The sequence below is a fragment of the Anopheles coluzzii genome, chromosome 2, assembly GCF_943734685.1.
Source record: "Anopheles coluzzii chromosome 2, AcolN3, whole genome shotgun sequence".
In the NCBI taxonomy this organism is placed as follows: Eukaryota; Metazoa; Arthropoda; class Insecta; order Diptera; family Culicidae; genus Anopheles; species Anopheles coluzzii.
In genome coordinates this window covers 71379056-71391798 of record NC_064670.1, presented here as the reverse complement: position 1 = coordinate 71391798, position 12743 = coordinate 71379056, and positions in this window count along the sequence as shown.

Here is a 12743-nt window from a genome sequence, read left to right as displayed (position 1 = left end):
TCCTATCACAAGTCCGTATGTGTTAAACAATTAATGTGTAGAATAATAATATTTTTAATACAATGACAATTAAACCATCCTCCGTCTATGAAAGCGAGAGCAACATGCAATGTACGGAAAATACATAAGGGGTACAAGTCCATCCTATTGAAAATTTGACTGCAGAGTACACCCGAATGAACAGAATCGTTTCAATTATTTTGTATGAGCAAGTAAATTTTACTTTGGTAAAGTATTTAATCCTTCCCAGTTATCCGCCCGTTTGATAAATTGCGCCGGAAAGGTAGAGCAATATAAAAAAAAACCTCGTCCAGATCATAATCGCAGTTGTCTCATCATATTCTCAAAACAAAACAAAAAGCACAGATCACAGATAAACAAGCAAACAAACAAATGCATCAAATTATTTTTTACAGTAAATGTGCAATAGAATCACAATCACATTTTAGGTGAAATTTTATAACAGATAGTAGACTGAACATGATAATGCAAATGTAATAATTGATAGCTAAGGACTTTTACATCAATTTGCTTGCAGTGTGTCCAATGTAGAATGCCAATGTTGAGAGTAAATTTGGAAGTAATTGGTAAATTTGAATTAACCTATTTTTACCGGTAATTGCACACATGGTAGTAAATGTTTCTTCGTTTGATGCCTCCCTTTTACCAACAAAAACCAAACTGTTCAGAAGCTTCGTTCAAATTAATTTCTAAATGCATTATGAGATTTTCATTGAAACGTTAAAGATTTTTTCGAACATAAGATTTTATTCTGGTTTTAAAACAGACAAAACAGAAAGATATAAAAATGTACTCAAAACCATCTTGAAGCAGTTTTTAACGATTGATAACTTACATGCTACTACTACTACTACTCTCTTCAGTTTTGGACACGTAGGAAAATGCAAAAAAACTCTTTTGATAGAAACAAAAATCAAACAAGAGAAATTAATAATGTAATCAAGCGCTTCGATGTTGTTTATATTCTCCTACCTATTATTAGTGAATTTGCATGTCATATCTTAACTTTTTTCCATTTAACTCAAAATTCTTCTTCTGTGCTTCCTTATTTTCTTCCAAGATTATCATTTTAATGCCAATATTCAAGTTCGGTTTAGTGGCAGAATCGTATTAACGTGTAATAATGTAAAACAAACTAGCTTGCTTACTTCAATAGACACATATTAACTGAATGCTTAACCTTGTTTAACTTCTAGCTGTGTTACAATCCAGCTGTAACAGAAGCATCAGCAATCAAAGTGGTTTGAATTAATAGAAAAATAGTTGCATCTGTTCAAGCTATGATTAAAAAAACATGCTTCTCGATGTGAAATCATGCCTTCAACAGCAAATAAACAAACACAGCAAAACGAACGCGTAACAGCAAACAAACAAGATATGAAAAACATGCTGCTTTCATCTGGTACTGAAAAGTCAGAGCTACTTTATTCTTCTACCACCTCCCAATTATAAGAGAAATTGTAATAGAATGCAAACGTCGTATGTAAATAGCAAGAGCTGTATGATACTGCTAGTGAAAGCAATGAACCGATGTGCTTAGGAAGAGCCAAAATTTCGCCTAATGTTTTACTGCTTCCTTGTAAATAATTGTCATCTCTCGATTGCCATGTAGGAACATCCAGAGCAGAACGGAACAGAACAGAAGGACAAGCCAAGAATTGGAAATCTTTTTTGCTTATTAGAACGGGACTGCAAAGCAATATTGCAGCCATTATGGGGACCAAAAATTGGCTAAAGTTACCAAAATTGTTTACAAACCGGGGAGAGCAAACATGGCATAAACGAAGGCAACGGTCTTAGATATTTCATTCGAGCTGGTTCTCTAATGATATTTGCTCTGTCAATGATGTCGATGAAGGCCTGTTTAATATATTGGTGCGTTTGTATATGATCTTCTTGTTTTAGTGCAATTGTGAATTTGTTCTTCTCTTAGCTTGTGTAATGCATTCAAATACCAAGTATATTGAACGATTGTCAAATTCCACGAATATCATGTTTCCTTTTCTGTTACATTGTGTGATCAGTTCAATACTACGCCGACTGATCTGACAATCCAATAGTTTGTCCCACAAACGAGATCGAGAAAATGATCACGTTTAATGCAAAGTATAGACTACAACTCATTGCATGATAATGAACAGTTCACAAATCGATGCATGTAGACAAAGGATCTAATACCCACATTTATACATCGGAATGGTAGTTATAACACAAAATATAAATTTCTGAGTAATAGTGCTATTTGAACTAGAATGGAACACAGTGAAACTTCTTAAAGCAAAGTGTTTAGTTTTCTTTCCTCTGAACCATCTCAATGAACGATACACACAACGCAAGAGTAATGAATTCCAACTGAATTTTAGTCGATACAACCCCTTCAAACAGAATGAACACACATAACTTACTTACATGAGTAGAAAGTGGATGCAGTAATAGGGTGCAGATTTTTCTGTACTTTACTTACAGCGTACCGTGTACGATCGAAGTCAAAAAACAGATGAAAACCTTATAAGCAGCACAAATATATTTTCAAAAAAGTGTCAATATTTTAAAGATGTATTGGAGATTTGAATGAAAAACAGAACAAAGCATGTATGGAGAAATGTATCGTGCTGTAATACAAGAAACTCAGAGTGCGTGTTTGAACTGAACAATATCGAATGACATATTCATCAATCATGATGTTTCTTTTAACTAAAAAAAAAGTAATTTAAACTATTCATACGCCCGTTGTGAGTATCGACTTCAGCTCTTTATAGTATTCTGACTATACTAATGTGTAACCAAGTAACAAACAAACAATAGAATCAACAAAATCAAATCAGAAATACCTATTTATAAAGACGAAAGTACATAACAATGAATTAGGGGCTAGTTTAAGATGCGGTGCAGACAGGCTCAAGCAAACCATTGCACTTATTTATAAACGCAGTAAGCAAAAAATCACCATATACGACCACAAAGACACACATGCATACACATTTGTGCAAAAAAATATATTTTTTGGATGAAACGTGTGGCCGAAAGGTGTCGGAAAGGAATTCACTAGGAAGCAAACGAACCCATCACATAGAAACGTATGTGCAAAAATCTTCTTCTTCTTCTTAAAAACAAAAACATCGTATCGGCGTCAATATATCAATCCTGTGAATTGTAGGAATTCTTGTACGATATATGATAATAGAACGTTTAGAGCAAGGTTTGAGTTTAGACTTTCGTAGCTAAGACTGTTAAATTGATGGTAAAATCCAAGTATAATCATCTCTTACAGCCTTTCGAACTCGTAAAGTTGTGAACACTGTGTTTGGAATGAAATAATAATGAGTACATCACACCGATCAGCGCAGTGTGTGCACCAGTTGTATCGCAGTGTGATACACGGGCTAATTTGTTTACAGTTTGCATTTTGCGCAATAGATGGTTGTATTTTTAACGGATTTAACTGATGTAGTGATACTCCTCGAAAAGTAGAAAATGTCAAGCCCCCTGTTGCCTATGTTATGTCTTTCATATTTACCTTCTCAGTAATGCTGTTGTACCAGCTCAGAGGTACCCGAACACACAACACAACGTTTAGTTTCTCCTAGATTACGACAATTAGTGGCCAACAATAATATGCACGCTCAATGATGTTGTCAAACCAGCTCTCATTATACTTATTGTCAAAGTGTACTTATTTAAAAGAAGCAATGCTATAATACGCATGGCACGCATGCGTTTTGTCCGATGCGTAACACGTTATAACACTAATGTTGGCGTGTGATGTACGATGGTGTGCTGGGGCGAGGCTGCTAGCAAATCATTACAATTGCAGCCATTGAACCGAAGGAAAGCCACTCATTTTGTTTCCAGATTTTGGATAGTTGGTACTAGTGTGTTTAGTTATCATTAAAACATAAATGATCCCAATCATTTGTAATTGTACCAACAATTTCGAGTGTGCAAAAGGTTACAAATCTTGCCTTGCCTCACATAACAATCTTTGTAGATGAATGTAGTTCTCGATGAGCATAGCATGAGCAGCTGCGAAACATGTTTTTTCTCATTTACAGCTATTTCTAGTGCTGTAAAATAGTGCTTCTTTGCTTACACCTGAACAAAGCACACTTAAAGTTGGAAAACTAGAGGAAACAAGCAGAAAACACAAACGAAAAGAAAAAGACTGAATTATTTCTAACATCTCTGTGTGGGGGAACTGGGGAGATAACATTGTTTGTAACGTTATGTTGTTCTCAGATTTCTCATGAGTATTGTCAATTGTCAAGAGTATCCATTTATGTCAGATTTAAATGGAATAAATGACTAACAACGTTTGTGTTTTGGCACACCAGCTAGCTTGTACAAATCGGTGTTGGACAAGTGGTTTTGCCAATCTAAGCTGATCATATTAGTTTAGTGTTATTTGGCTTGCATGCGTGGCGATGGTTATATTTCGCTAGTGGTTGTTTCGGCTTGGTCTTTTTTTACTTCTTATTGTGTTCCTAGGACGATGTAGAAGTTTCTAATTCGTGTACATTACACCTTAAGTAATAGCCAAGTGGAAAATTGTGTACTACAAGCTAAATTTTCGTGGTTTTTATTTTATTAACTTTACATCGGCTTAAAGCTGATGCTGGCACTTTGGGTAATAGTCACTGGCTTATCGAAAGATGAAGTAACACTAAACAACAACAAAAAACACACACACACAATCAAGGAGATACAGCCAATCATCGTAGATAATGACTGACAAGATCTGAAAAAAAAGGTTCAAGGAAGAGAGACAAAAGCAAGAGAAAAGTTAACGAAAAATGAGTGAAAAAGAATTATGATACAACAAACAAAGCACTGTATGCAGCTGGGAAACGCTTTTCGAAGAAAACAGCATACAATGAAGGCCTTCTGCAGGACTCATAGGACTGAGCTAGAAATAGAAACCGGGGATGCAACTATTGGTGAACATGTGGAAAAAAACAACAAAATTCATCTTGAACAAAACGAACAATGGAACGATTTGAAAGTATTGGGCAAAACACAGCTTCTAGTACATGTGTAAATAACTCATTTTTTTAAGGATTTCGGAAACACTAAGTAGCATACATTTGCAACGCAATGCCGTTTTGGTGTTATCAATGATTTGTTTTATTCGTGGGAAAAAGTCAATCGTGTGTGCAACCGTATAATGCGTGCGAAAGACCAACCAAACAAAGCTCCTCGAGGATTGCCTCGTACTACCAGCCTAGAGTCGGATTGAATAAGTATTCCGGGTAGAAAACCACCAATAGTCATGATATCAATATGCATTAGGATACGAAAGGGACGATATACAATGGATGTTGATATGACTGCGGTAAACGAATCGATGCGTTGTACCAACAAACTAAACTAGATTGATGTTTGAAAGAGTGTTTGACCGATTGGTCATGATCATGAATGTAACTGGAATCGATTGCCTTTAAAAAACAACGCACCGAATAGTGCACAGCCAATAGCTCTCCAGGAGCAGCATTCTTCTTCTGCGTGTGTCGCTTCCAAGAATGGCATAATAGTGCGGCCCAGCCAAAGAGAAAATGGACATGAAATGATGAAAAACAAAAAGGAATCAATTTTACACACTGCATAACACGCTGCGTAAGTGCATCGTGGTATCGATGGCAACAGAAAAAAGCCATCCCCCTCCCTCCCCCATACTGAAGTAAATACACATGAATGAATACTTGCATTTCAATGAATAAGTAAAACAATCAAAACCGACGAGCTCTTGTTTAGTTTCATATCGAAGAAGTAAGACTAGGCGCGATAATAAAAAAAGACAAGAAACGAATGTGAGAATAGCAGTGAGTGGTGTATAAAATGACCAAACGTCCTCCAGCAAATTAGAAACACAGACACAAGCGTCACATTGCAATAGAGAAAAACAAAGAAACGATGATAAAACAGCACATAACAAGTGTAGAAATGAAGGGGGGAAAAAAACAAACAAAACATAGTCAATAAGTAAGAACTCTAAGTTGCTAGAGTTAAGGTTAGTAGGCAGTGTGCATATTGTAAAAAGTAGAGAACACACGAAACAGTAAACAATACCCTAAACGGGCGGTGATGGTGAGCGAAAGAATGAAAAAATAAGAATAAACAAAATAAAACAGAAAACCATACAAAAGAGAGCAACTTCTGGCATTAGCAGCCAATGAGGAAACGTAGTAATGAATACGGAATGGCATGAACAACGCTAAGCGTTGAAGTCTGATACGATGTTGATGCTATCACTACTACGACTACTACTACTCCTACTACTACTATTATTTACTATTATTACTGCTACTATTGCTACTACCACCAATACTATTACTACAATTACTTCAACTACTTTAGTTTAATGTTAAGATGCAAACAGCAAAACAGCAAAACTGTAACAAAACACACACAAAAAAAAAACAGAATTGTGCATATTTTGGTGTAATTGATATTATATGAATATTATTATTATTATTATTATTATTATTATATATATATACACAAACATATATATATACATGCATATATTATGTAAAAATTGAAAATATGTGAAAAAAAAATTTGTTATATATCAAGCAGCATACAAAAATACAACAAAAAAATGATTGCAGAAGAACTATGATGGACACGACGCGTTTAATTTATTGATGCAATATCACGAGCGAAGTTGTCTCTAATTGCTTTCTCCTAACGAACGATCTGATTGCCGTTTGTGATCAATACCTGACAAAGCAACTCGCTTCCAAGAAGCTATGAATGTTCTATTTAGTGCTGCAAAATGTCATTAGCATCACGAGATGTTCACCGACGAAAACAATGAACATATCCGTGGTAGCTTGATGCTCATTGCTGATACTCAATGAACGTGCGTCATGACATGCCGAACACGACATGCGAATGCTTGTGTCCAACTCCATACTCTGACTGACAAGCTGAGGTTAATGCCGGCGCAAGCATAATCATGATTTTTTTCTGGCTGTCAACAGTGCTGCCAAATGGCACTGTTTCAGTCATCAACGCTCATGACTGAAACCGAAGCTCAAATCAGCTCACGTACACAACTGAGATGATCCGTGACAAGACTCATACAGTTGGAGGATCAATCACATGCTTGGTGACATTTTGATTAGCACCCAACTCTTGGTCACTCACTTAGTCACGACATTTTTTGTCGATGATAATCATGACATTCTTGGAATATACTCTTGGAATATACTCTGGTCAAACAGAGCGAGAAAACAAACTCATTTTGTTTCTTGGAACCACTCGCACGCACCACATATCTTCCATGACCATCGCGATGATCACCGACTGAAAATGTCGCGACCAAGTGACTGACCATGAGTTGGTTGCACATAATGTTACCAAGCATGTGATGGTCGCACCAAATGTTTGAGTCTCGCCTCTGATCATCACAGTGGTGAAACTGACATGATTTTGATTCAACCGGAATTTTTTATGATTTTGTTTTTGACATTTTGTAGAACTGATCACAGCAAAAAAAAAGTCGTGACATAGTGACTGACCAAGCGATGGTCGGAAAAATGTCATGAAGCATGTATTGGTCACACCAATCGTTTTTAGTATCACCTCTGGCTTTCACAATTGATTACGTGACGCTGATATGGATTATGTTTCAGTCAGATATTTTTATAACATTGACAGTGACATTTTGTAGCACTGGTTCTATTGAATTTAGCAAATCTCATACACCTAATATCACCAAATGACCAATTGTGATAGGCCTGCATTGCTGCCGCCTGTACTGTACACAAAGTGGCTACAATGTTGAACTAGGCCGTACGTAGCTCAAGTGTTGGCTAATGTCTTGGTTTAAAGTGATCCGGTTTTTTTGGTTTTGTACGAAAACACATGAGAAACATAATCTCATCACAGCTGTGTTATGTCTGGACATCAGCATCTATCATCTGCCCGATGTGTTATCGCAATTTCGATGTATAGCTTGCGTAGTTTCACTCAATAACGTTCCTCTACGCTACTCGATGCTGGAATTCAACCAAGAGCAATAAACATGTTGGCCCCTGTCCTACGGGTAACTCCACCAATACTACATACCATTTCCGTTTTGTTCGTGTGATATTTCACCACCCTGTCCATTGCCGATATTCATTTGTAGACGGGTTTCGTTGTAGACGGGACAATTTCGCTGACATTTTAGATTCATACATGGGGGAAGGTAGGTAAAGACGGACATCTCAAGGAAAAGGTTAAACATCTAAGAATATATAAATACACTGACCATGACAATGTGCATATATTATCTTAAACTCTTGTTTTGTCATTCAATTCAATTTAGGAAATGTAAGCAGCGCTTCTAACATATCGTTGATTGCAGAATCTGTGGCATTTTTTGAATATTAGGCACTAACAGCTGACTTTGTACCAGCTTACAGAACAACAGTCTAGAACTTCCCTTTAGGAAATTACTCCGCGGAAAGTCCATGACCAAAGCATGTTTGACGGACTAGTTAGTAGTAAAAGCCATTTTTTCCATTTTAACTTTTTGATATTTTTAATCCCATAGTATCTCTCATCTATTCCTGAACAATGTCGTATCAATGCCTCATCTTGTTGTTGCTAAAAGTTGTCCAAGTCGTGTCAAGATATTGGATTTCGTGAAGCGCCTCATCAGCGTCGAGCGAGTAATAGCATAACGAATGGCTACTATTTTGACCGGTGTTTCATTTCTCGCTTATTTTAATGCTTTCTTTAGTTGCTTGATGATTTATATCTTAGAAAAATACTTATTAAAAGTGTTTGATGACATAGATTTAGCTTAAAATCCGCAATAGTCAAATTAGATCCACATACAGGTACGCACGATTGAAAATTTATTTTGTTCGTGAATTTAACGAATTTTGCATATAGTATGCCAAAAATGTTCTCAAATGTTCTGTTTTACCTTCAGTTTGGATGCTACATGGTTGAATTATTTGGAAATTACCTTTTTCATGCATTTTTGAGTAGTGTCCATCTTACCCGCAGTGTCCGTTTTTACCTACCTTCCCCTACTAGTCTTAACGTTCAATTCCTCTAATTCAACTTCTGATTACTGATGAACGAGAAACCTTTTAACATTCGCTGTGGATGAGTTCCTTTTTGTTAGGTTGGAGTGTTGTTTATGGGGCAATTCGGATGTTTTTCTTTGAGTCAGTAGCACTCCGAAAAGGATGTTATTAATGGTAGCTGGAATGCTGGGCGCAGATACTTTCTAACAGCCATGTGGATAGTAACTCACAATCAGTGCTGTTCCCTGGGATACATTTTTTAGGCATCGAACACTTAATGAATTTTAAGTATCGAATGAACTAAAATATTGCTCTTAAAAGTTATGTTGATCATACATGTTACATTTCACAAAAAAATATATTTGAGGTTATGCGAATTATTAGTATTGAACCTCAGTATGGACAATTTTTGGCATTATAGTGATCTGAGTATTGATGGTGGCGTTGCATCACAGCCAGCAACACGATCCCACTGATCAAGGTGATCAACGATCAATAAACTCGAATGAGTTTATCCATGAAACAGTACTTAAAATCGTAGTTGATGTCTTAAAACGACAATAATGATGATGTTGATATAAGGTTTGCCTTTTCTAGCAATGTAAGTGGTTCAAGTACAGAACGCTAATCTGTTAAAAGTGTACGAGCGCAGTTGATACTATATTTACATAAGCCCACGCTTTGAGGTTACAGGGGTTCCACAGTCATATTTCAATGTGAATAGCATTACCCACCGCTCGTAATGTATTTTTTTTTTTTTGGGAAGCAATGGATAATGGATTAATGAAATTGAATCTTTAATTTTGAGATTTAAATTTTCATTTATGTCTAATGGCGTGTAAATATGCAAATATTTTCAAACATTCATAAATCTGTGAAAATTGACAAATGTTTGAAGGTTCAGATGCATCTTAAAAGATTGAAGAATACCAGTTGAGTCGCGAATCTTCAAAGATATATTTTTACTGAAAAATAGGTGTTTTTCGCGTACATTTGGTGAAATATACTTTTTCAATATTAGAGAACGAAAGCGCAAAGCCGTGAGCTACGGAAATGTTTATCAACTTTGTCAAAACTGCTCGTCAACTGCAAAAAGAGGTTTTATCGTAGCCGCATTAAAAATCTACACATGAACGACAAAAAGCTCAATCCTCTGAATATCGATTGATAGTTTGTGTATGAAGTACTAAATAGCAACTAAATCAATTAGAAACATGCATTTTAGAAATATTATCATAGCAATGGATAACAACTTCGCCAAATAGCTGTTTGTTTGATGCTTTTTGGCAAACGTCATATGTTGTCACTTATCGTCAACTTTAGTCAATTATATTTCCTAGCTGCTTCAGATTACGAAATGTTGACAAAAGCTCACGTTTGGCTAAATTTGTCAGCATTTTGTTACTCCCGCGGCGCCGCGCCTTATGAAACGGCGCTAGAAGGGCGCTGAATAGTGAAATTTTTACACGAGCCTTTCTGCTATTCAATAGTTTTTGGTCAGAAAGTAAACTATCATCATAATTAGTGTTGTGCAAGGAGCGCAAGGGCCGCAAGGAGTCTTCTCCTCTTTAAAATGTGATCGCTGAGGTTGTGCTGCATGGTTTCTTGTTGATATATAATAATGCGGTGTACATTAATTAAGCGAACAAAACCGCTTTTTATTCAAATAATTATGTGTTACTCGGATGGGTTCTAAACTAAAACTAATTCTAACATTCATTCTACCTCGGTTGGCGGTGTATGGTTGTGGGAGCCGTCTACGTCCGGCTGGTGACCGATGGCGCGCGACCGTGGGAACTAGAAGAGATGGAATGTGCCGCGCTGCAATATGGTAAGGCACGACACAATAATCACGAGCTGGTGTCCAATGCCACATAACTATATGTTGTTCATGTTTAATACTGTACCGTTAAACAATTGGGAAAAGATATCTCTTTTTATTTTGCGCATCTTACACAATTACGCCAAAACAAGAAGTTTAAACCAGCTGAGTTAAGCCACACTTTTGTGTGTATGAAGTGTGTGGAGCGTGTAGAGTGAGAGAGCGGAGCTACATTGACCGTATGGAGCGTACGGAGCTACATAGAGCTCTCGCCACTCTTTAGCCATTGAGCAGCCGTACTTGTTCATTGACATATCCAGACTCAAGCGCTCAGATGGGCTGTTCGATAGATGCACTGGCTCTTACCTGTCCGGACGGCTGAACCGGATCGATTGCCTGTTTTGAGCCAGCTGTGTGGTGTTTTAATTGTTTTAAATTCATTTAATTCAATTTAACTGATCGAATAATTATCGGACCTATGGCGATTGCTAACTACAAAAATTGCCAACCTATAAAAGAGTTCTGCTATCTCGGGACGGTCGTTACTTCGGACAACGACATCAGCAGCAAAATCCGGAGACACATTGTGCAGGGGAATCGTGCATACTATGGGCTTCACCGACTGCTGAGATCCAGAAGACTTTAAGCCCGCACGAAATGTGAGATATATAGCACATTGATTCGCCCGGTGGTACTCTACGGACACGAGTCCTGGACCATCCGAGCGGAGGATGCAAACGCTCTGGGCGTGTTTGAGGGACGCATCCTCCGGACCATCTTTGGCGACTTGTTCGGGCATGGAGCGTGTAGGAGAAGGATGAACCACGAGCTTGCCAAACTGTACGGCGAACCGAGCATGCTGACGGTGGCGAAGGCTGGCAGGATACGATGACTCATGCCCCACCAAGAAGGTGTTCGACAGCGATTCCGAGTTCGGCATAAAGAGCAGGGGAGCACAGCGAACTCGATGGCTGGATCATGTGATGTCGGAGATCGGGTGTCTGCATGGATAGGAGGCTGCAGCCAGGGACCGGGCATCCAGGAGAATGACTGTTGACCGGGCCATATCACATCGACGTGCTCTATCGTGAGCAGGCCAACGAAAGAGGGAGAGAGAGAACCTAGCCAACACGGAACAAAATACGACCACTGACTGTATGATATGGAAACGTACAGAATTACTCGTCAATCCATTCTTATACATCCATACAGTAATCTGTAAACTACTTGACATTCAATTTGTATCCAAATTCTTCGTCTCTTTATTGATTATGTAGACATTGTGTAAATATTCTTTGTGAAATGAGTGTTTTTGTTTTCTACAGGGTGGCAACGTGAAAGTAATGCATTTTGTTTGTGTCATAAAATACAAATCAGATTTTATTTTGCTGCAGAATAGCTTGTTTCAGTAGCAAAAATTAGATTCTACTCTGTTAAGCTTAACTATTTCTCCCTTGTTTTTGAAAACGGCCTGTAACACTTGGTCAAAGGCATTGCAAGCTGCACGCTCAACTTGATTCGACAATTTGTACCAAATCTTTACCAAACGATTCTTGAATTCGCCCTTAGATGCTTAATGTTGTCAAACCTTCGTAGCATATATCCACAAAAACTGAAATCCAATGGCTTCAAATCTGGTGGAGCTGCAGGCCATTCAGATGAGCTGATAATGCAATGTAAATTCTCCCCTATGCCATTTCAGAACAATTGAATCCTAATGGGTTGTTGGAGCTGAAAGCTGGTGAAAGCAAAAAGTGTCATTTCCTAAAAGTATTTTAGCACATGGCTTCAAATGGCTTTCGATAACGTGTTGGAAATGGTATTTCTTGCTTACTTTTTGGCCTCTGGCAGTGCCTTTTTTGTCGATATATCTCCCA